The sequence below is a fragment of the Miniopterus natalensis genome, chromosome 11 (genome assembly GCF_054644295.1).
Source record: "Miniopterus natalensis isolate mMinNat1 chromosome 11, mMinNat1.hap1, whole genome shotgun sequence".
Lineage (NCBI taxonomy): Eukaryota > Metazoa > Chordata > Mammalia > Chiroptera > Miniopteridae > Miniopterus > Miniopterus natalensis.
The window spans coordinates 50,081,652-50,108,307 of record NC_142091.1 but is presented as its reverse complement, the minus strand read 5'-3'; the positions used below and the strand labels follow the sequence as shown (position 1 = coordinate 50,108,307).

Here is a 26,656-nt window from a genome sequence, read left to right as displayed (position 1 = left end):
TGTGAGAAACAGTAATATTTATCCTAAAGTCTTGAATCTTCAATGAGCTGATCTTTAGCATTCTCATACAAGGAATGATTCTTGTCTGACTTAGAGAAGTGCGTAGGAGGACAGGTTTTAGTCACAGCTAAGAACTACCAGTAATTTTGGATAAGGAAGTAGTATTGGATGATTTTGGGTAATAAAAGTAGCACTAATAAAATGATTTGGTGAACGCCTTCTTTTAAAGGTATAGACTTCTATACCATCCTTAGTAGATTCATCTAGGCGTAAAGTGAGCTTCTGGGGACTAAGCACATTAGCTTTCTCCTCAGAGTGATACACTTCATGTTTTGTGTTTTTTTTAAAAGTAAGAGGTATAAAGTGGGTTGATACCAACTATATGAGGTGTAACTTTCCTGTATTGAGGGTGATCACATCTTACCATGAATTTCATCACCCCAGTAACTTCCTCTGACATAAATGAATTCATAGAATGACCCCAGAATATGTAATTGCTCCTCTTCCTTCTGTCCCACACTCTCCCTCCTGCCCCCTTTCTGTTTTATCATTCACTTACAGTCAGAGTAGAAAAAGAACAGTGGGAGAGGAGTTCGGGTAGACATTAAGTGGACTTGAAAGTATACACTGCCATCAAAGGGATAGTTGCAAATGTAAAACAAGAAAAAGTTGCAAATTAGAATAAGGTACTTATATAACCTTAATTAACTGCTGGTTTAAGCTATTTTTAAGAAAATTATATTAATTTGAGGCTTAACTTAAGGGAAAAAGTCTTTAGAGAAAGGAAGGGCCAAATATTCAAAAACATAGTTTCAAAGTCTGGCTGTCCTGTTTTTTGGCATGTGATCTTAGACAAATCGTTTAACTACTTTGAGCCCTTTCTGTAAACAGATGGACACACACACACACACACACACACACCCCTCTGTATCTCCAGCCTCACAAAACTGTTGTGAGAATCGGCAGGGTTAATGTGTAGAGAAGTATTTCGGCAACTGTAACTTGCTAAGGGGAATAGTAATAATGACAATGAATAAGTTTATATGGAACAAAATAATTTTATATCAGTATTCACACATTCACTAAGATCTTTATATGAGATTTCTAAAGAACACTCATAAAAGCAGAAAGTAGGCAGGAAACATTTTTCTATTATTCCTGAAAGCCCTGCCCCCAACCTTTCATATTGTCTAGGTACTCCCTCTTCACACACACACACACACACACACACACACACACACGTCATCGTTTGTCCTGCCAAAAATATGAAGAAATAGCAATCTCTCATATTGTTGGTTATACATAAGTTATAGTTGTGGTAAAGATATATTAGGACTCAGGATATGCGGAAAAAGAAATAACTGCCCATGAGATTTACTTATTTGTTTGTTGTTTCTTTGATGCATTTTGGTGCCAGAGAAAGACACAGTGTCTTACAAGTTTAAATCTGAACCAAACAGCAAGTCAACACCTGGGGGTCATACTCTGTGAGAGTCACAAGAGCATGATATACATTCCAAGGGGGTATATTTTGGTGGCGTTGGCTTTAAGAAGGTAGGGAAATTAGAAAGAACTAAGGGGAGATTTGGGTAGATCTGGTGATACAATGTCTAGATGCACTGAAAGCATCTGAGTAAAAAGAGATACAGTATATTTAATTTCAGGAAGGAGATTGATTAATTCAACAATTTTTTAATTCAGTGAATTTAATACATTTTTTTTATTAAATTTCTACTACTCTTTAGGCATTATCCTAGGACCAAGAATATAAAGAGCTCGCAATTTAGTAAATGACAGTAATATAGTATGCTAAGTGTTCTGTTAGGTGTACTCACTGATTACCACAGAGAAGAGGCATCTAATACCGATTGACAGGTCAAGAGAGGTTTGCTCAAAGAAGTGACATTTGGGTTGATTTTGAGTATAAAGCGGGAGTAGGAATGAACAAGGATGGGAGGTTTACAGAGAGAAAGAGTCTGTACAAAAGCCCATGGGGAAGAAGAATGTTGAATGTTGGGGAACTGCAAATAAATTACTTTCTCAGTAAGCCTGGAATGTAGTGCACATGTACAGGTGTGGCAAATTGAAGCTGGGTTGGAACTAGATCTTCAAGGACCTGTACGAAAAATTAAGAACCATCATTTAAAGAATTTAAGAAAGGAAAGAAAATATTTGCATTTCAGAAAAATCACACTGACAGCAGAATTTTTAATTGTTTTTTAATTGATTCTAGAGAGAGAAGAAGGGAGAGGGAGAGAGAGAAACAGCTATGAGAGAGAGAAACATTGATGGGCTGCTTCCTGCATGCACCCTCCCGGGGATTGAGCCTACAACCAGAAATCATTGAACCCGGCGACCTCTCGGTGCATGGGACGACACTCTACCAACTGAGCCACACTGGCCAGAGCAGAGAAGAATTTTCGATTGAGATACTTGTAGACTCATTTGTCAAATTGAAAATTGGACGTAGAAGGACATTAGCCTAGGAAATAATTTCAAAGGGAAAAAATTAGATTTTTTTCCCCTGACAGCATGACTCACACTCCACAGCTAAGCAAAGAGGGTAATTCAAGGCCCACATACAGAAAAGAAGGAGCGATAGTCTCAAAATGGGAAATTTACCAGGTTCACAGCTTGTAAACTAGGAATGTATGAGTAAGAACTAAAATATGTGCAACCCGAACTTCCCCACTACAAATATTTGAGCACTCCCTGAAAGACTGGTTACCCAGGAAATGCCTGGTTACAAACAAGGCGCAGATTTATCAAGGTAGGTAGACACTAAGTGTGCTAGTCTGTGGCTGTTTGTACAGTTATATGTCGGGAAACAGAGACAGAAAAATTTGAGGTACATATTACTAGAATTCTTTTGTTTTGCCTTTATGTAAAGCTATTTTGAATATTTTTTATGGGCAAATAGTAAGTGGCTTTAAAAATCAATTAAGCTCTGGTTGAATGATTCAGAAGACCATTGTACTTAATTTAGAGGTAGGTGAGTAGAAAAGGTCTGATGAAGGAATGGAGTCACTTAAAAGGCAAAATGGGGACACCGGAGAGAATCATCAAGAATTCATTTATGTAGCTTGTGTACAATTTAAAGTGAGGCTTTCTAAGCTGGGAAAAAGATACTGCGCAGGGATTGGTAGCATAAAGGGGGAATTACACAAAAGATTGGAGAGCTTTTTGTAATTTGTTGCAGCATTTTAATTGGTTTGAGGGGGTATGTTATTCTATTGTGGTGTTGGTTAGCAAATGCTCCCTCCCTCCTTTTATGTTTCCGTTCATAATCTTCAACTGTGCTTCACATTTTCATTTTTCCTGTATTTTGTAAACTCCACTTAGCTTCCTGATTACAGCATAGTTCTTTGATAATATTAAGATAAGATATATGACGCATGTGCATTGTTGGTCTCAAGCTATCTTTGATATGAATTGCTATCTAGCATAAAAATATAGAAAACAGGTTGCAAAGCTTTTGGTAGTGTTTAACCACTATAAGAAAGATGGGACTATGATCTGAGTCAAGAGGAATAAATTATAATCTCACATTATGTTCCTTTTTATTATTGGGCATCGTTGCCCAAAGCGCTGTGTTCAGTGCCATACTTTGTTATGAGAAAAATAGAACTTAAAATTATTTTTGGTTTAGAATTAATTAGTGAGATTGTTTTATACTTTGCAGAGAAAAGAAGTTTGAACTTGATTATATTTCTCTTTGGGATTTTGCATTTTGGCTTTTAGAAATCCTTAGGTTTTCCTCAGTATCTTGTCAGCAAGTGTGCAAGCCAGAAAACTTCTTTATATCTTGCTAGCACTGTTTGTGTTTTGAGTCACTTATCTGCCTTACTGGCCTCTTCAGTTCTGTGGGCATTTGAGCAGAAGAGGCAACTAAAAGATTTAAGCATGTTTTGGGCAGGAGACCAGAAATCTATAGTCATCACTGTTTTTTGTACTCTCTGAGACAGAAGGAGAGAGAGTTCTCATGGGCCACTGGGTTGCAGTTTCAGATATGTTCAGTTGCTCATATTGTGCTTAGTGGAGACTGGGGTGGGTTCTTATTCTGTTTTCTTTGGGGTAACTTCATAAGATATCTTATTTGTCCTGGCTGGCGTGGCTGAGCCGTTGAGCATCAACCTATGATCCAGGAGACTGTGGTTCGATTCCTGGTCAGGGCACATGCCTGGGTTGTGGGCTTGATCCCCAGTAGGGAACGTGCAGAGGCAGCCAGTCAATGACTCTCTCATCATTGATGTTTCTCTCTCTCTCTTTCCCTCTTCCTTCCTCTCTTTGAAACCAATAAAGATATATTTTTTAAAAAAAGATGTTTAAAAAAAGATATTTAAAAAAGATATTTTGTTTATTTAACTAGTCCTCTCAGAAATAGTTGACTCTTGTGTTCATAGAGTTAGAAAACCTTACTCTTTATTTCCCTGTGAAGTACTTATTTGTAGGGTAACACATTGCCAAACAAATGTGGAGCAACTATCAGTTCACAAAATTTTTCCCTTTCTTGAGGCTATGACTTTCTTGTCCTTAAAAAAGTAACTAATAGCCCTAGCCGGTTTGGTTCGGTGGTTAGGGTATCAGCCTGTGGACTGAGGGTCTCAGGTTCGATTCTGACCAAGGGCACACACCTAGGTTGCAGGCTTGATCTGGGCCCCGGTCAGGGCGTTTGTGGGACGCAGCCAGTCGATGTGTCTCCCACATCGATGTTTCTCTCTCTCTCCCTCCCTTCCACTCTCTGAAAAGCAATGGAAAAAATACCCTTGGGTGAGGGTTAAAAAATAGGAATAATAAAAATAAATTAAAAAAATTAAAAAGCAATTGATATAACAACCCAGATAGATTTGTTTCCAGGTGCGTGTCTGTCTAAACCAAAACACGAAGCTAGGAAGGTGAGGGGAATGTAATACTATTAATTCAGTTGCTATGTATTACATAACAAAATCAAGTGTTTATCAGGAACATCTTAGTATGTCAATTTACATTAGTAGTCTGTATTAATGAGGGAGGATGTTCTTTAAATTTAAAGACAGATACATTCCAAAGAAGACAGTGATTAGTATTTTTTTTTCTCTATTTCTGTAACTTGTTGAAGGTCCAGTGTCAAATTCCATTGGTCTGTGTTGAGATACCTTTCTATTTGTTTGTGAAGTAAGCATCTGTACTTCAGTGATCTCCAGCCAGCCTTGGGTTCTCCAGATACAGGACAGATCCGTCTATGGGTGGGGTCAAACACTCCTGTGACTTTTGACCATTGAAAATGAAGGAAAACATTTGTGGTGAGAAACAACAGCACATGCTTGACCTCCAAAGCACACACATCTATAAATGGATAAAAGTGACTATTTAAGGCTGCTTCAAAAAAGAACCACTGTGCCTACAAAGAAAGAAACCCTAATTCAGTGTTTGAAAAAGCAAACTATGTGTGGATGAAAGAACATGTTTTTGTTCAAAACATCTGTGGTGTTCCCTATGATGTATTTGATCCTGGTGGTAAATCAACAAAGTTAAGTATTAGAAACAAAATTGACTTTTGACAACTTATTATGTGATAAATAAGATTAATTCAATCCAGGAGATCTCAGGGCTGCCTTTAAACTGGTGTTCTTTTGGCTAATTGCCAGATATACAAGATGAAGTCCTCACCTCAAAATTAAAGACGTTGCCGGAATTTGTTATCCAGAAGTTGCAGTTAGTTGTATATATATGTTCTTTGTAGTCTTATTTTTATTTCTACCTTACCACTGTGTTTCCTAGAGGTGGTCTCCTCACTATCATAAGATAATTGCCACCAGGCCTAATTTTGCAGGATTGAATTTTTCAGCTTGCCAGACTTTTACATAATTGTACTATAGGCATGATTTATAGAGTGTATTGCTCATGTTTTTGAAGATGTAAGAGATTCCATACCCAATTTTATGAGTTTATTTTCTTCCTCAAATGCTGAAATGCTAAATTATGAGCTGAAGTCCCCCTGATAAAATGTAAAATTCACAGATACAAATAATTAGACAAGAATTTTCAACTCAGTAAATTGGGTTGATGAGATTAACTGAAGGCAACAGTAAAACACTGTCTGTAGGGATTTTGTCAAAAGAAGCTAAGTTATGTCAAAAACAGTGAGTGGTATGAATTATTAGGTGATGAATTTTAAAAGTAGTGTCCAAATGTAAATAGTGAAATCATTCAAAGTATTACTCAGCAGCTGCAAGAATGATAGGAAAGACTGACATTAACAATTTAGTCATTTCTTAATCACTTTCGTTAGGCACTATTGTCAGCTCTAAGAGGCAGAATTTTATCTTGATTTAAACCCATAATGCTAATAGTTGAAACCTAGAAATTCTCAAAGTCATTTGCTTGCAAAACACCTTTTAGATCATCTTAGATGTTTCTTCGACCCAATGTCATAAAAAGATGCAAAAATACATTGCATATGTCATCAAAGGAAATTTTCCGTTCCCCGCTTATGTGTTATAAAGGAGGTATTATTTACTGTAAGATCAAAAGGTATTAATTAGCTGCCTTTGGTGTAAATAAAATTGATTGTTAAGGCAGAAAATAGAGGATAATACGAGTCCTGTTCTGCTGTAGCCTCCCAATAAAAGAAGCAGTGACCCTACTCATTAGCCCTTTGATTTAATATATTGACACTTGGGTGGGAATAATTCCGTTTAGTGGCTTTTGCTTCCCAGGGATCAATTTAATTAGTTATAAAATGTGACTTCTTGTCAGGAGCTAGAAGAAATGCTGACGTTAAATAAAGTCATACGCAATTTAAACAATAAAGCTATCGATGCCTGGTTAAAAGTTAATGATGCAAAAAAAATGGCTTAATAGAGACAACCTCAGCAGTGAAAGTGATGCTAGGAAAATTAAGCTAAGTGGATGAATGAGGAATGGTGATGTTGTTGAATTGTTAAAACAAATTCATGGCTGGTCTGATAGTTGGCTAGGTTGTAAGTACATTATCTTTCAGTCTGGGAGACAGAACTAGTTCTAGATTTCTTGTTCAGTACTTCTTCATGTGCGTTTCAAGTGTTTATAGGTTTCAGGATCCAGGGAGGGAGGAAATCTTGCTTAGGCTCTTTGGATTAGAAAACTTCCTGAAACCAGCTTCACGTCTGAGAGGATGCAGTGTTACTTAGGACCATCCTGTAGTGGCCTCCATGAAGTAGTCTCACATGAGTTCTGGTGACTGGGCTCTAGCATCACTGAAAAATACCACTGTAGGCACTTTGCTGGTGCAAGGTGATTTTTATTTGTGTGAAAATATTTGACATGAACTCCGGGTCTGCACTTGGCCTGCCAACTTTCAGATTTCCCTCCTTCTAGAAAATGGTTTTGCAAAAGTAAATTGTCAAAATTCATCCCAATTTAGAGAAATGTAACCTTCTCACCTATGTAATTAATTAATGCCAATGTTTCTAAGTCATTCCTATAATAAATTATTGTTATTTTGTGACTCCAACTGTATCCATACAATGGCTTCACCAGAAACTTGATATACTTGACACAATCAATATACTTATGCTAAAAAGTGATGAGTTGGCTTAGAATTTAGTAACTAGGTGAATCTCTAAAAGGCTTTCTAACTCCCTAACTCAATCAAAGATTTAACATCAACTCTTTACTTCAGTCAAATCAATCATTTGGGAATGGTGTAGTCAAAACAACCAGTTGGTTGACAAAATATACCCTAGTTTCTGCTGCTATGTATACACATACCACATTCGCCTCTCTTTTGGCATTGGCTGCTACTGGGTCATTAACACCAGTTGGCTAAATAAAAGATAACCACATTTTATTGTCAGACAAAATTTATATCTCAGTTCCCCAGCTGTTGCCTTTCCAAGTCATTTGCTCATTAGCTAAAGATGAGGCATATGTTTAAACTTGAAGAGTTTTAAAATACTTTTTTCTAGTCAAAGGAATTGATTTAAGTGTTCTATAGCTAAATTTTATAAAACAACCAAAGAAGTGGGTTGTTTTTTTTCTTTTCCAGTTTTGCCATTAGTTTACCAACAGGTCCTAAAGTCAGGGGCTGCTGGGTCGAAATATGAGAGCTGGAAAAGGAAGGTGAGATGGGAATTTATGGTCTTTATGCTCTGTCAGCCTCCCGTGACCCCACTGTGTAGCAAGGCACATACTCTCCCAGCCTCTTCTTCCCAGAACGTACTGAAAAGTCCAAGATTGAAAATGTTGGGCAAAAACTCACTGTTTTGGAAATATGTTTATTGGACATTTTTTTCTGCCAGTTCGGCTGCCAAAGAAATTACAGTAGAGTCTACAGTAGACCATCAAAGTGCTGTGTATCTGTCTAGGAAAAGCAGTGAATAGCTTACCTTGTCAGTTAACATAAAATAACTATAGCTGAAATTACATAAAACAGAAAAACCTTGAACTTCCAGTGTAATATGTATACTAAAATGTGTTGGAGCTGAAATGACTTGGAGTTTCACTTGTCATTCCATTTGTATAATATACGTACACACACTAACAGGAAGGACACAGAGTAATTCACTTTGAGAAGGTGCACTTTTGAGAAAGAGCCGACAAACTTTATCCAACAAAATGGCTTTCCAAAGCCTCCTAGGGAGGAAGAAACAATCTGGAGGCAAATGGGCGTGCTTGCGTCATACTTGGTAAAAACATTAACTGCAGCAAACACGGAAGAGAGCAGAAGGGATTATTGCTGAGAGTAAAATCTGCACCAGAGACAAGTTTCCATGGGGGTAAAGGTTATCTTTTTTTCCTTTCCTCCTTAATGTTGGGGGAAGGGCAAATAGCTGAGGACAAGAGGGAAATTGTGGGGGACTGATGTTAGATAAACTATTTTGTCTTTGTGTTGACATTATATTGGCTACAGCCTACACAGAAGGGATGCCTGGAAAAAAGTAAGGAGAGAGAGGCATTAATATTTTTTAGTGTGCGTGGGTGCGCCAGCACTAGAGGGGCCCGTGTTTTCTTAGGGCTCAGATGGCAAAGCTAAGCATTCAGCCTACGGCAGGAAAAAAGTGCCTTTTTTGTTTTCTGACTGCACAGTCCAGGCATTCCCAGGGGAACACAATGAATGGCCCGTTTTGTCCAACACGGTTTCATAGACATAGATTTCTTGTTTTTTCATAATTATTCTTGCCCGTCATTGGGTGTGCACATGACATTTGAGCGTGTTTTAAAGTCTTAACACACTCATGTGCCTGCAATAAAGTTACTCATAACAATCCCGGCTTTCTCCAGACAACAGAGCAGGGTCTGTTGTTTTCACAAGTCACAGCAGCTGGGAGGCAATTGTGAAGACAACAGCTTAATCTAGCTGGAAAATACAGGAAGAAGAGAGTATACACGAAATTTCCTCCCCTCTTATTCAAACAATGAAGAATTTTTAAAAAATGGCTATGGGTGGTCCTACTCAATCACTGATTGGCAGAATGTACTTCAAATTTCTTTAGAAGGTTGTCTTTCAGTGTTAAGGGTCTACAAGATTACATTCATCATATTTGTTAATCAGCTAAAAGGCAGCTCAGGCAGTAATACACAACCACATTTCAGTGGCTAAAGAAGGTTATTACAGATCATTTGTGTGTTTTTTTAAATAATTTGTTTAGTAGCAGTTGGTGTTTGTCAAAAGGATGCTGTAACCAAGTAGTTATGAAGCAATGGCTAGTCTCCTTTGAAAGGTGTGTGAAAGACTAAGAGATTCATGGCAATTTGCATCTTCATGCCAGGCTGCATTTCTGGTTTGCAGTTATTAGCAAGTTTAAAATTTCACACTGAATAGCAGAATTTAGGAATGAAGAGAAGTAACTCAGAAAGATTTAAGTCTGACCTGGGACATCGGAGTGGTAAGCTGGCTGTGCTCTTCTGGGTGCTGAAGTGAACCAAGTTATTTTTATTTCATGTGGAGGGCAGGAGATAAGAAATGTGAGAAGTACAATAAAAAGGAGGAAACTTTTTCATGTTCATCTAAGCTTCCTTTGGGGGGATTAAGCAGGATTTGGGGAAGGAAGTGGCTTAAAAAGCAAGATTGGCAGTGCTATGCTTAACTATTTCAAACTCCACTACCCCTTTCCCTTCAAGGAAACATTTTGTGGAAGAACTTCCTATGGACTCTTAAAAAGATAGCTAGACCACATGGAAAGGGTTTGGTCTCTAAGACATAATGGTTTTGTTCATATTTTATTAGGAAAGATGAAGCAATTAGGGCTGACAGTTTTGCTAAGTAACTCATCTCATTACCTTTTTAGGTGCTCGCAGCACCTGAATAAATATAATCTCATTTCACTCCCATTTTTGGTGTGGAAATACTGTCTCCTCATGGAAGTGTTTTTCAGTGGAAATAGTGAGAAATCCAGATGCCACCTGGGAACATAGGATGACTTTCACTGTCTTCTCTCTTCTTATAGGCGGAGCTTGAAGAGCCACTTATTCCCCTGTTACTTATTGAGCACCTACTCTAATTTTCCTTAAATTTCTTTTTGAAAAACATTTTTTTTGTTATATTATTTCCTCTTTATTTTATATGTCTCTCCCGTCTTCTTGGCAGAACATAGCACTGAAAGCTCAATAGCCAGGATCTTGAGTACAAGATCTAGTGCAAAAGTCAATCCTTTTGTTGTCTTTGCTGGTGTTCACCCTGCTAGCCCTAATAACAAAGCATAATGAGTTATGTATGTACCTTTATGTTAGTGCTTACCACCTAAGCTTAACATTTTAATAACAGTTCTCGTTTATGGTCTTATCCACAGGCACTGAATCAGTTTATGTGTATTTTCATTAATCTTCATAAATATGCAACAATGTAGATTTTATCAGCACCATTTGACAGATGAGGAAACTAAGGTTACACATATAGTTAGTTAGAGCCATATATCAAATTTAGGTCTCTGTAGCTTCAAAACCTGTGATCTTACTACTATACCATCCTGCATCCCAGTTCACTGAAAGGGAGGAAACAGCAGTGCCTAATTAACAGGAAGTAGGGACATAAATCTAAAGATAATAGAGTTCTCTTCCTCACTCACTTTCTAATTCAATGACAGAGCCAATTGAGGAAGGTAGCTGAGTTTAGTGGCAGCCTGGTGAGGGTTGAAGAAAGTGGCTTACGAAGGTGATGGCTCCACAGGAGTTGGGGCCAGCTAGATGAAGGCTGCCAAATGGCAAATGGCTTGGCAGGATCATGAGATTGATTGGTAATATATAGGAGGTGGAGAAAGTAAGTGTTTATATACACACACACATACAAAGTCGTATATTTATGCATATATATACTTATATATAAATATACATACATACATATAATGGGAACCAGGTTTTTTTTTTAATTTTATTTTTTATTGAGGTATAATTGACATATAACATTATATTAGTTTCAGGTGTACAGTATAATGATTTAATATATATTTGTATGTATTATGAAATGATCACAATAAGTCACTATGTACACACTATACACAGTTACAATTTTTTTTCTTGTGAACTTTTAAGATTTACTCTTGACAACTTTCAAATATGCAAAACAATATTATTAACTATAATCGCCCTGTGTATATTACATTCCCATAACTTATGTATATTATAACTGGAAGTTTCTACCTTTTGACCCCTTTCATTCATATTGCCCACTCCTAAGCTTCCTCCTCTAGCAGCTACCAATCTGTTGTCTGCATCTATGAGATGTGCTTGAGCTTGGTGTTTTTAGAGTTTGGTTTTGTTTTAGATTCTATATATAAGTTAGATCATATTGTATTTGTCTTTATTCTGTTTCATTGATCTTTGTGTCTTTTTTATGTCTATACCATACTGTTTTGATTACTCTAGCTTTGCAATGTAGTTTAAAATCAGGGAGTGTGATGCCTCCAGCTTTGTTCTTCTTTGTCGGGATTGCCTTGGCTATTCATGATCTTTGGTGGTTCCATACCAATTTTAGTGTTTTTTCTTTTTTCTTTTTGTGGCAATGGAATTTTGATGGGCTTTTACTTTTTTTTTTTCTTCTTTAGAAAAGAGGGTTATAATTATGGAACAGAGGAAGACAAGAATAATGTTTGTGGCAATTGAATGGAATTGGAAATATCCATGTGATATGGTTTTGTATATATATCTACAGCTACATGTTGATGTAGATATATTTTGATTTATAGAAGTGAGTATAAGTATAAATGTGTGTGAGTATGTGTAATATGTACAAAAATATATTTATAAGCTCTGTTTACTGAGAGGGGCAAAGGAGCAAATTATATCTAGTTATAATGAACACATCTTGCACCCAGATTTTGGCTTCTACATATCATTCTTCTGAGTGCATGTCTGGAGCAAGGAAAATACCAGATACCTCTGGAACATCTTATTATTCTATAAAGTAAAGACTTATAGGGGCATAAGAAAAAGCAGAATTCAGCCTAAAGGGCAACTGTGTCCATATCTGGCACAAGGTAAGAATAAAAACAAAACAAAACACAAACAATGGATTTATTCAGTTTAATACAATTAGAATCCACTAATCCACACTGATATGTAAAATAAATGAAATATGAAAGACAGGAGAAAAAGCTCTTCTTTATAGTAGAGTGCTAACTAAAAAAAAGTTCAAGAAATTATGGAAAGAAAATCACCATGTGGCAACCATGAATTCAGATAAGAACCATGAAGAGATGCTAAAATTATTAAATAAGAGTTGGATGAGGAATAGGATATTTATATAGCCTCAAAGTATCTCCCCACATAATACCTAGGAAATTGCAAAGGGAAAATGTGTAACAGTAAAGTGGAGAAACCTGAAAGACACCACATTACTCAGATGACATTAATAACAATGGGACAAATTGATATCATAAGCTACCTACTGGGATGCAGTGAAAAGAGCATATCATCACTTCTGTGGTATTTCTGCCTAAAATGGATAACCTGAATTTAATCATAAGGAAGCCTCAGGAAAAAATAAAAACAAATAATATGACAGTCTACAAAATAACTGGCTTGAAATCTTCAGTACTGTTAAGGTTATAAAGGTCAACGAAGAACTGAATAACTGTTCCAGATTGAAGGAGACTGAAGAGACATGCCAACACACGATCCCGTATTAGATCTTATTGGTAGCAGGGTGGGGAATATCTGGTGCTTGGGCCATATCGTTGGGTCTGGCCCTGCCAAGGTAACCACAGTTGGGACTTGAAATTCAATAAATCTAGGAGCTTTTTTCATAGCTACTTTTTAATTTTGATAATTTTGCATGACCTGTTATAAATGACATTATAAATATCCAAATGTTCCTCTGCAGAGATCACAAAACTTCAATCTAGTCTTTGAAGGGTATATTGCAGATTTTTGCAATGTTCTTGAATCTTTTCTGTAAATTGGCAATTATTTTAAAATAAAATACTTAAAATTCAAAAAATAAGCATTAACTTTGATTCAAAGAGTTTAAGAACAGAAAGTGGTGGTCACTATGATGGTGGGCTCAATGTTGTGATCTCCGTGCTACTTAGAGGCTTCTTACAAGGAATTCTTAAAAATAACACATTGATCCACTTGTATGCCCTTTTCACCTGCATTTGAATATATTAGCCTTCATGTTTGGAGGAACCCTATAAGTGGAGAGATAGTTGGGCCCAGGCCATGGTTGCTGCTACCCCTTACAGACATTTTAATCAATATGTTATTCTTAGCTTCTGAGATTCAGAAATGTCACTGTTGATGTGATTTCAGTGTTGATGAAATAAACTGCTAATAGTATCCTGTCAAGAGATTCATCATCAACAGATGATGATGTAGATTCATCTTCAAGAATTAGACATAGCTCATTCTTGTACTTCAATAGAGTACTGAGGTTGGAAGAGATAGCTGGTTTCTTTCTTCCATTTTCGACCAAAAAAAAAAAAAGTGGTCATATAATCTCCACCAATGATGGAGCCAGATTTAAACTTTAATCAACAATCAGATCTTCTCAAATTTTAGAAACTTAAAAAAACATTAATAACTACAGAAAAATCCCAGTTAGTGGTAGTTGCTTGGCTGAGAAAATCTTAATCTCCCTTTATATTAAAAGGCATTATGATAAAAAGTCAGTGGAATCCCTTGATTTTGAATTTGGATCTGTGGGCTTATTAACCTTTCTGAATCAATAAAATGACATAACATATCTTACTGACTTGTGTTATGTGGATCAATTGAGATTAAGTGTGAAAGTATTTTAGCATATATTTTCTGGCATGTAGTAGATCTTCAAGAAGTTCTAAGTCTCATTTCTTAAGCTTCTTTATTCCTAGAAACAATTCTACATCTAGAACTATGGTAAAGCCCCTAATAAAAAATTACTTGGCTTTCAGGTAGTAAATGTAAATATAAATACATTCATTTGTACTTATAGATAGCAAATGTATAGTAAATGTAGAGGAAATAATGTATAAGTAACTTGTGTAGTAATTCGTATTTTTCAAATAATTTCCACATTAAGTAGTATTCAGCTTGATTCTTAAAGGTGAACAGTAGAAATATTCTTTCCTCATTTATATGTAAGAAAATTGAGATTTACTGGTTCAAAAATAAGATAATAGAAGAAAATGGTATTTCAGCCTAGTCTTTTACCATCTGAGCAATAGACTTTTTGTTACCCAGTATTTCTTAACCTTTTAAAACACATGTGCCTTCTGAATAAAAAAAAATAACCTCAGACAATTTTTTAACATTAATAGAAATTTCAAGTTAGGTTAAATGGTGACAGAAGAAAATTATTTTTCTCTCCAAGATGCACACTTTAGATATTTGTGAGTTTTTCCTAGACAGTGAGAGCACAAAATCGGCCACTTCTGACATGAGCCGTATTGTTCTGCTTTGTTTTCCTTCCTGTACATACAGTAAAACCAGAACCACAAGTATATGTTGATGAAATTTGGTTTACAGCATGGAGAGCCCTGTACACTTATATATACTATTTCAAGCGACCCTCTCTAAGGAATTTTCAAGGCTTTCCTTCCTTCCCTCTAATTTCCCCTTTCTTCACCACCCTCACTCCCACAATGTTGGTCCGAGGCACCGGCCTTGAAAATCCCTGCGTCCTGAGGCAGGGTGCCACCTTGGTTAAGAGCAGGGCTGTAGAACCAGAGCATGTGCATCCTGCACTTAGCCGCCTGACCTTGAGGCAAGCTGCTAAGCTGCTTTGTGCCTCACCTATAAAGCCGAGGAAGGAACGGTACCTACCTCATGAAGGCGTCTTGAAGATTAAATGGGCTCATGCGTGGAAAGCACTTAGAAAAGCGCCTGGCACGTTGCAAGTGCGTCAGTGTAATGCTATTACTAGTTTAACCGTCGCCACCCACGCAGTTACCGCTGTGGCTAGAGCAATAGGACAGTATGGTAATGCAATCAAGTCTTGAGAATCGAATTAGATTCTTTGTCCTTAGGTCTTCTTCGGTCTGTACCTCTTAATTTTGTGCCTCATAAAATAATTCCAAATCTCTCCTATTAAACTTGCTTAGTTATTAAATCGAGCATGTTCTGTTTGTTTTGCAAGATCCTTACTTTCCCATCCTTCTCGCAGAACCCTTCCTGGGATAAGGCAGAGCCTGGGCGTTTCTCGGAGCCCTTCTCCTACCTCTTTTCAGATGGGCTTTGGCGATTCTCAAGCCATGCCTGCCCGTCACCCCCAGGCCTAGGCAGGGGCGCCCTTCCCCTCAGGGGAGGGAATGGGCAGTGACCCTGAACGCTCTCCGAAGGGAGGGGCACCTCTTTCGGGGAGCAGGGGGCTCGCTCAGGGCGCTCACATTAGGGCTCGGCGGGCAGTGCCCACTGTGTGCCGCGCCCACACGCACACGCTGCATCGTTTTCTTCTCTCCACAGCCTTGAGGTCGGTATTACTGATTCTCTTGCAATGAGAAAACTGAAGTTAAGCAATTTGTTACATTACTGACTCTCACCTCGACCTTTTAACTGTAATTTACTTATCCCAGGTCTTATTCTACCGTAACAGAACTGCCTCTGAACGAAATAATATACTTTTCACTACTTTTTGTTAAAATAATACTTTAAAAAAAGATTGAAATCTATCTACTCTCGCTTCTTCCCTCCATATGCCACAAATGTGCCACAAAATGTCTCCAGACATTTTGAGAGATTAGCTCCTGGGACTAAAGAATGAGGCTGCTTGGGTTTGCAGGACTTGGTAAATTTGGGTGTCCTTGTCGTATAAATTGCTTTTCTTTCTAAGCCAAGAGCAGGTGGAAAAAGGCTGTCATTTTAACAAGTTGGTGTAAATGAAACAAAACAAAACAAAGCAAACAAAAAAACCCAGGCAACCCGATAGCTCAGGAGGACTGTGGCTTGAGCCCTGACTTCCCAGTGGAGCCCTTTTTCTGTTTAATGCTAAGTAGACTTTTCCTTTTCCTGAGAATGATGTTATACCCTTCACTCACAAAAAGCTTCTATCATTTGGAAAGAGCATGGCTGCAGAAGATTTTGGTTTGAATTCTGGCTCAAATGTCTTACTTCATAGGACAGTTAAAATTTTTCTCACTTTTGAAAAAATTTTTTCTGCTTTATTGATGTATAAGTTACATGCAATAAAATTTATTTGAAGTGTTTAATGAATCCTGGAAATTGTATACAGTCATATATAACGCTTTAGCCATGAGGAGGTTTCTTGTGTCCCTTTTGCAGTCAGGTTCCTTCTGTAACACTGTAGGTCCGTTACATTGATCTGCTTTCTGTCTCTATAATTTCGTTTTTTCTGGAAATTCATACAAATGGAATCATACAGTATATACTCTTACATGTCCAATTTCTTTTATTGAGCATGATTTTTTCCCCAATCCCTTCATGTTTCCGGGGCTATCAATATTTTGTTTCTTTGTATTGCTAAGCAGTATTCCACAGAATGGACAGACTATGATCTGTTTAGCCACCCTCCGTTAATAGACATTGGATTGATTTCAGTTACTGTTGGCTACTATGACTAATGTCACAAGACCTATTGACACATACGTTTTCATTTTTATTGCGTTAATATCTAAGAGTGGGTTGATTGCTGGGCTGTATGGCAACTGTAGCATTGTAGTAAGTCTTTTAAAAAAATTATTGAATGTATTGGGGTGACATTGGTTAATACAGTTACACAGGTTTCAGGCGTACAGTTCTATAATACATCATCTGGATATTGTGTGTTCACAATGCTAAATCAAGTCTCCTTCCATCACCATTTATCCCTCCTTTACCCTCTTCTACCTCCTCCCATGCCCCTTTCCCTCTGGGAATCACCATACTGTTGTCTGTGCCTATAAGTTTGGGCCTTTTTCACTTAGGCCCTTCACCTTTTCACCTAGCTCCACAACACCCTCCCCTCTAACAGCTGTCAGCCTGTTTTCTATATCTATGGGTCTGTTCCTGTTTTGTTTTGTTCATTAGATTCCACATATAAGTGAAATCATAGGATATTTGTCTTTCTGTGACTGGCTTATTTCGCTTAGCATAATATTCTCCAGGTCAATCCATGCTGTCACAAAAGGAAAGATTTCCTTCATTTTTATGGCTGAGTAGTATTCCATTGTGTAAATGTACCCAGATTTTTTTATCTGCTCATCTACTGACTGGCGCTTGGGCTGCTTCCAAACCTTGGCTATTGTAAATAATGCTGCTATGAATGTAGGGGTACGTATATTCTTTTGAATAGTGTTTCAGGTTTCTCTGGATAGATTCCCAGAAGTGGAATTGCTGGGTCATAAGGCAGTTCCATTTTTAGTTTTTTGAGGTAATTCCATGATGCTTTCTACAGCAGCTCCAGCAACCAGCATTCCCACCAACAGTACAGGGGGTTCCCTTTCATCCACACCCTCGCCAACACTTGTTGATTTATTGATGATAGCCATAATAGCAGGTGTTAGGTGATATCTCATAGTGCTTTTAATTTGCATTCTCTGATAATTAGTGACATTGAACATTTTTTCACATGTCTTTTGGCCATCTGTATGTCCTCTTTGGAGAAGTGTCTATTCAGGTCCTTTGCCAATTTTTTAATTGGATTGCTTGTTTTTGGGGGGGGCTTGAATTGTGTAAGTCCTTTATAAGTTTTGGATATTAACCCCTTATCAGATGTATCATTGGCAAATACGTTCTCCCATTCAATGGGCTGTCTTTTCATTTTGTTGTTGGTTTCCTTTGATGTGCAAAAACTTTTTAGTTTGATGTAGTTTCATTTGTTTATTTTTTCTTTTGTTTCCCTAGCCTGAGGAGAAATAACAGAAAAAATATTGCTATGAGAAATGTTTGACATTTTACTGCCTGTGTTTTCTTCTAGGATTTTAATGATATTCAGTCTTACATTTAAGTCTTTAATCCATTTCAGTTTATTCTTGTGTATGGTATAAGAAGGGGTCTAGTTTCAGTTTTTCGCATGTATCTGTCCAGTTTTCTCAGCGCCATTTATTGAATAGACAATCTTTACCCCATTGTGTGTTCTTTCCTCCTTTATTGAATATTAATTGATCATAAAAGTGTGGATTTATTTCTGGGCTCTATTCTGTTCCATTGATCTATATGTCTGTTTTTATGGCAGTACCATGCTGTTTTGATTACTATGGCCTTGTAGCATAGTTTGGTATCAGGTAGCATGATTCCTCCAACTTTGTTCTTCTTTCTCAAGATTGCTGAGGCTATTCAGGGTCTTTTGTGTTTTCATATAAATTTTTGGAATATTTGTTCTACTTCTGTGAAATATGCCATTGATATCTTGATAGGAATTGTGTTGAACCTATAGATTGCTTTGGGTAGTATAGACATTTTAATGATGTTAATTCTTCCTATCCATGGACACAGTATATGCTTCCACTTATTTGTATCATCTTCAGTTTTCTTCAGTGTCTTATAATTTTCCAAGTACAAGTCTTTGGCATCCTTGGTTAAATTTATTCCAAGGTTTTTTTTTTTTTTTTTATGCAGTTATAAATGGGATTGTTTTCTTAGTTTCCCTTTCTGATAGTTCACTATTGAGGTATAAAAATGCAACTGATTTTTTGATATTTATTTTGTGCCCTGATACTTTACTGAATTCATTTATCATTTCTAGTAGTTTTTTTGGAGGAATCTGTAGGGTTCTCTATATACAATATCATATTATCTGCAAATAATGACATTTTTACTTTTTACTTTCCAATTTGGATGCCTTTTATTTGTTCTTCTTGTCTGATTGCTGTGATGGGGAGGTGCCAATTAGGTTCACAGAAAAGTCAGGGGAATGGCTCCCACCCCAAAGCCACACCACCCAGTCACTGATACCCCCTGAGTCTGCCCAGACCTTTATACCCTAGCCTAGGTAGCTGACTCCTCAGCAGGATAGAGCTCCAAAGGGTGGGGGCAACAGGGAGTCCAGAGGGTGGGGCTATTGCATTTCCCCAGGCTGATGCTGTAGGAGGGGAGTGCTGGACCTAAGAAAGATGGGCCTCCCATGCAGGGGAGTGACTCAGCACAGGAGTCCAGATGGCTGTTCCCCCAGCTCTCTCCCCAGAGACAAACCCTAGTCTCTCCTCACACAACTCTAGTCTGCTCTGCCCTCCCTCCGCCGGAGCCCAGGGTGAGTGTCTGTGAATGAGATTTTGTGCATTGACCCTTTAGGAGGGTGCCTGTATCTCTAGCAGACTCCTGTTTCTCCCTGGCAGACAGAACCCCTGCTGATTTTCACAGCCAGATGCTATGTGGGTGCCTCTTCCTGGCTCTAGTGTTCTGGGCTTGGGAGTCCAGTGTGGGACTCCTCAGGGGGAACCTCTGCAGCTGAGACATTCCTTCCAGAAACTCAGCCAGCATCGTGGGAGCTAGGCCCACTTTTTATGTGTCTCTGCCCCTCTTACCAGTCTCGATGTAGCTTCTTCTGTAAATCCTTGGTTATAAGGCTTCTATTCATCTAGTCTTCCAGTTGGTTATTCAGGTTGATTGTTCCATATTTTAGTTATAATTCCAGTTTTGATCTGGGAGGAGATGAATATAACATCCGCCTAGTCTGCTGCTGCTATCTTACATCTCTTTATATTGTCTTGAAATCTTAATATAGTTGTCCAATTCTGTTGTTCTATTTCAAAATTGTTTTGCCTATTTTTTCATATAAACTTTAGAATCAGTTTGACATTATATTCAAAATGTTCTTCTGGGATTATGATTGTAATCATGTTGAATTTATAGATTAATTTGTGGAGAATTACTGTCTTAACAATAATGAGTCTTCATTACATGAATGTGGCATATTTCTCCATTTTTTCAAGGTATTTCAAAATTTCTCTTTGCATTGTTTTATAGCTTTCAGTGTAGAAGCCTGGTATTCTTTGATTAACATTTTCTATGTATGCTATTTTTATCCTAATGATCAACGGAATTTCTAAAAATTTATTTTTTCCAATTGTTTATTCTAGTATATCTGGTATACAGAAAGAAAATTGATCTTTGTCATTGACCTTATATGTTGTGACTTTCCTTAGTTTACTTATTAATTCTGGTAGCTTTTTGTTGTTGTTGTTAAGATTCCGTATGATTTTCTATGGTCATAATCATGTTTTCTACAGCTAAAAAGAATTTCATTTTCTTTCTTTTCCTTTGCTTTTGCACTGGCCAAGAAATCCAGTGCAGTATTGATTAGAGATGATGAGAGTGGGCATTTGCATTTGTTCCAGATCTTAGGTACAAAGCATGGAGACTTTCGTTATTATGATTTTGGCTGTAGGTTTTTCAAATCTACCTTTAATCAGATTGAGGAAGTTCCCACCTATTCAAGTTTGCTGAAAGTTTTTATGAATAGGTGTTAATTTTTTTCAAATGTTTTTTCTGCATCTTATTGAAATAATCATGTTTTTTCTACTTTAGTATCTTATTATAATGAATTATATTAATTGATTTTCAAATGTTAAACTAACTTTGCATCCCCCAAATAAGCTCTACTTGGGCATGATTTATTATCCTTTTTATATACTGTTCCATTCTATTTAGTCACTCTGCTTTCATGGTTTTTTAAAACTAGTATTCTGACCTTCAGGAAAATAACTCAATTTATGCTCTGCTAAAAGCTGTCTTTGTGTTCTGTATTTTGCAAGGAATAGGAGAGAAGTTATAATTCTGTTTTTAAAAAGTTCATGATCTCCTACATTAAATAAAAAAAAATAATAATACCTGATTGGTTTTAATGTATGTCACAGGCATAGAAACTTGGGGCTGGGCAGTGGAGGAAAAAGAGGAAGAGAGGCAATCATCAGCGTCACTGTTTATAGTATTGCCAGAATGTCTTCGTAGAAGGGAAATTTGCCTTCCTCTTTGGTCACATTATGTAGATTTATGTTTAAGAAAAAAAAATATTTAGACTAACGTTGGGGACCGAAAGGGTATGTTTGTATTTAGGTTCTACCTTACAGGAGACAGAAAGACAACTAGAAAAGTGAAAATTCCTTAACTGAGAATTAGGAGATCTAGTTTCAATCTTAGCTGATTTTGACGAGTTATGTCACCACGGGCAAGTCACATTATCTCCACATGTCTCATTTTTCTCCTCTGAAAATGTGGTTAGGCCCCATCAGTGGTTCTGGACAAGGAAGGAGAAAGTATGTATATATCTGAAAAAGCTCGCCAGGGTGCCTTGTCTAGGAAAGAGTCACTGGATTATATAGTCTCCAAATCTTTTTCCATCCCTTAAAAATCTCTGATTTTACAATTTTGTGAAATCAATACACTTGGGGACTAATGACCTTGTTTTTAACTTTGGCTTAACCAGTCTCAAGTTTTGTGACCTTGACATGTCACTTTTCCTCTCTGGGCCTTATTATATTTATGTTTAAAATGAAAGTATTGGAAAAATGGGTTTCTAAAGCCATTCTGTTTCCAAAAGTCTGTTCTAAAGTGAGGTAAATCTATATATGCATGTGTGTGTATATCAAATATGGCAAAGAATTTGTCCAAGTGCAATAACTATGGCTGCATATTTTATGTGAATGCGTTCAGCATTCTTAAGGATCATGGAAAATAAAATACTAAGGCCCACACTGTTAAACTCTTTCCTAATTTTTAATGGGAAATGTAAAATGTTGAAATGGTAGCTTTCTGTAGTATCTGCCCCCAACTTGTAATGCAAAAATCTAAGACTTCTCTATCTTTTTCCAGGATGTAGTTTTCCTTTGTTATTTACAGTCTGTTGTAAGAAAGCTTCAGGGATTTAGGGCATTAGAGTACCACATCTTTAACTAGCTGGGGTATAATACATGATTTGAGTCCCCAATATTTTCTAACAGTAAGGTTTGTTTATTAAAGAAACCCCATGCTGTGACTGAATCACTCTAATAGAAGCCAAGTTTGAATTTGAACATTCAAATGTATGCCCATATATCTTGGGCATATATCATACATAATGATGTGGGGTCTAGACATCTTTCTGGGTTTGTTTATGTCTGTTATGGATTCCCCTCATTATCCATGCTGTTCGAGGGAGACCCCATGGATTCAGCTAGTTTATTGCAGACTTTCTGTATTTTAAAACTAACTCAGAGCTCCAAGTGGCACATATGTTCCAAGTTGGAAGGTTATTTTCTCACTTTTCTGTTTTATGATGACGATTAAGGAAAAATAAAAAAAGATTTTAGGGAATGGTGACATGTTTGAGAGTGGCTAACCATAATCCTTTGGCCATGTTTCAAATATAGTTTTGTAATCTTTATGTTTATTAGGCTACTCGTCCTAAAAAATTTTGACAAGTTTGAATTATAGCATCTGTTTTCTTATTTTGAAACCATATTGTATATCATCTGTTGTTTTATTATTATTGTTTATATAACTTTTAGGATTTAGTAAAGGTAGATAAAAACTTTAATCTAGTTATTACTAATTTTACAGTTTATGTATATACAGTATATTCAGAATGCTAGTGTTGAATAAGTGTACCTAAAGAATAGATTTTAAATATAAAACAACAAAAAAATTATTTACTTGTAGGTCTATTGTTAATTTGGAGCAAGTAATTCATGGTCACTTAACTAGCAGCTTTCATTGTCTTTCAAACCTTCCCCCTTGACATATTTTAAAGAAACTACTATTTATATTTTTTATAAGTTATTCTTTGATCAAGTGAAATAAAAGAATCAAATAACATTATAAAAATTTGCAATAAATATTGAAAGAGGATGGATTGTCATTAAAATTTATCATTATGGGTATTTTTTAAAGGGGTGCTATAGCACTTGCTATAAATATTCATCGTGTTCTTAAACATAGAAATATTCAGTGATTAGGTGAAGGAACAAAAGAAACTTTAAAAACTGAAAGCATAAACATAATTGAACCACCCACTTAAAAGAAAAATTGGAATAGATGTTTTCCAGGGGAGAACATGCTTTCTGTGTAAAAAGGGCTAGTGTAACAAGAAGTCATCTATTCCTGATTTCTTTAGACAGCTAGAGCTTTGTGCCTTGTCTAGTTTCTGCGTTTTAAGAGCTTGTTCTGTGTAGCAGAAATAATACAATAAATGGGTTTAACCACATTTGTCTCAGCTAGACAGTCTGCTTTGTCAGAGATTGCTGGTACAACATAAACAAATTATGTGTGTATAGTGCTTTTCAATGAAAGCCTATCTAACAGAGCTGAGATTGTATTTCAGCAGCTGTAGATTTAATCTCCTACCTGTCAGTTAAAACAGGCATTTCCTGAACCAGATAAGGACTGATTGTAGAGGAGGGAAGTAGTCACAGCTGGACAAGGACCTATTGTTATTGGCTGATAATTTCTATGTAGATTCAATTTCTTATTCTACCATGGAACCTGTAATCATAGTGCAGTTGTAAAGAAGCTAACCTGACCTTTTTAATAGTTAAATTAAGAAGAGTTAAAGAGAATCAAAGCTGGGCTTTGTGTCATTCATATCTGGGAATTGTCATGTGAAGCTAAAAAGAAATGTCTATAGGTTTGGTTATCATTGTTCTAGGTCACGGTGGATGTGCTAATAGGGAAATGCAAAATACCTGGTCACAAATTTGTAATTGCATTTTTAGGGATTCAAGTTGTAATTCAAACTGAAGTCAAAAATTAAGTCTGTGGATAGATACTTGGCAATGTGAGTAAGAGGTCATGGGACATATCTTTTTCTTTACCTTTTTTGGGAGAGGGTGGCGGTGGGAGTTTCTTTTCTTCTCTTACCCATAGAAATATACAAAGTTAAATTGAACTTTCTCAAAATCTGTGGAGTTGGTTTGGAGAAAATATCTATCTCTACATTTGGTTAAGTTATTAAATATTATTCTGATTCCCATGTGTTCCAAGTAATGCATGGCTAATGGTAGGGCACACTGATAGACTGGTCCTTGCATTTATACTAACTTAGCAACCTAAACCCACAACTTTTGCAATTTTCAAAAAGTTTTTATAGCAACTTTCATTTTGCAAAGAGCTTTTTACATATATCATTTGATATTTACAAAATATTTGTAAGGGACCTAGAGGTTACATTTGCTGAAGTGTAAAGGACAGAATGGGCAGTGATCAGGTCAAAATTGTGGATATAAAAGACAGCACTAAAAATTTTAAAGCCCACACTATGCTTGCGCGCTTCCTCCTTCCACTTCCTTCTTTACTTCCTTTATCTTTCCTTTCATTTTTTCCCTGCCCTTTCAAGTCTCTTTTCATTTCCCTACCTTCATTTCTCTTTCTTTTTCTTACCATATTGTAATTAGGACAAACCTAATGCTCCTTTTTTTTTGGATACAGAAAATTGGCTAAGATTTTATATTGTGTTTACTTTTACATTTAAGACATACAGTCATCAGGGGCTATGTAGTACTGTGTTTTAGGTGATGTGTGGTAAAAAAGTAACATATTAAAATAGGGTAAAGGGGTGTTCAGATTTCTAAGTAGGGTTTCTCACTTTAAGAATGTGTGGAAAGGAAATGTATTCACTTTCCATTTTGAATTCTGTGGTTTTTTCTATTGACCTGAGTGGGCCAGTGTATCTTTCCATTTATTTTGGGGCTTGAGTTTCTATGCCTTTACAGCTCTGATTGCATAAGTTATTCCTAATCATTTGTTTTTTAAAACAATTTATTTTCATTAATTTTTTAAAGGTAACTTATTTTCCAATTACAGGTGACATACATTATTATATTAGTTTCAGGTGAACAACATAGTGATTACACTTTCCTATACCTTATGATAAGTCTAGTAATCATCTTCTGGTCTTAAATAATACTATTGACCTGTTCTTTGTAACAGCAAAGAATATCATGAAAGGTGAATTGCTGCAGCATCTGACTCTATTGTAAATTCCAATTTCATTTGGCAAATATGACATTAGTCTCAAATGCCAAAAAAAAGCAAGAGAAGTTTAATTTAGCCAGTGTTTGAGCCGGTTTATATATATTAAATTTTCTACTATTCTGATCTTTACTAACAGTTGATTTTTTTTTCCATTGGAAAGTTGGCAAGTAAGTTGAATTATTTTAAATACACCTATTTTTTCCCACACAGAGACTGAATTAAGGATTTACATTTCTAGTTTCTGTCAGTAAGCTTCTCTGCTGCCTAAAATTTTATTAAAAGACATAGAATTGGAGGAAAAGAATTACAGTGATGCTACAGTAGCCACTTAGATGTTAATTTCCTATATGCTTCTCCCCTGTAGGCATGAAAGAGCACCAGTGTTTGAAAGTTACGTGCTTCTTGTCTCATATGGAATCACTGGACAGGTCATGTTTTTAATCAGTCAGTTAATCAGTTAGTTAATCAATCAGTGAGATAATTAATTTTTTGCCTTTCATATTTGCTGGCACTGTCATAGTAGCATATTAAGAATTTGTCTGCAAGATGTTTTAGTTGAGCAGAGAAGATACATAAGATGGAAAAAGGCCATTATGATCCCCAATTTTGGACCATTGAAGTGGTTTCTAAACTGGTGTCTCTGCTTTCATTCTGGTCCTAGTAGAGTCAGTTTTCTTCACAGCAGCCAGGCAACCTCTACGAACCTAAATCAGGTCTCATGCCACTTATCTCTTAAAACCCTCCAATGACTTTCCATCACACTCAGAATGGAATCCTCATTGTTTACTGTGCTCTACAAAGCCCTGAGTGATCTGGTCTATGCCTATTTCCCTAATTTTTCTCCTACCACTCTCTGCTTATTCTGCTCTGGCCTTACTAGCTCACTCACCCAAGTTATTGCTGCATTGGGTCCTTTGCACACACATGCCCTCTGCCTGAGTTGCTTTTCTCTCTGATAGTCCCAATGTAGCATTTTCTTAGGTCATTCAACCCTGTGCTATATTATCTCCTCAGAGAAGCCTTCCTTGACCATCCCTGTCCAAAATAGCCCCCTGTACTCCCTACCCACTACCTCCCACTTTGCATCACATACCCCTCACACTCTCATTTTCTTCCTTTTTTTTCTTCATAGCATCTGTTATCAACTGACAGTTATTATATTTATATATTTGCTATGTGTGATATATATCATGCACCCCTGCATGCATATTTACATTCACTTATATGTTGTCTGTCTTTCCTAGGAGTTAATGATAGGGAATTTCATCTACTTTTATGTCCCCAGTGCCTAGAATAGTGCCAAATATTAAATGAAAACCACTAAATAATTCCACATAGTATGTGCAATGTAAATTTTGGCAGAGAGGGAGAACTTTATACTTGGGGAATTTTCATAGAGTTG

At 36.6% G+C, this 26,656-nt stretch overlaps 1 protein-coding gene across 25 annotated transcripts in view; it reads left to right on the top strand.

Moving 5' to 3' along the window:
* SOX6 (SRY-box transcription factor 6) overlaps positions 1-26,656 on the top strand; it is a 514,047-nt gene that overhangs the window by 357,610 nt on the left and 129,781 nt on the right. The gene's annotated exons all lie outside the window — the stretch shown is intronic.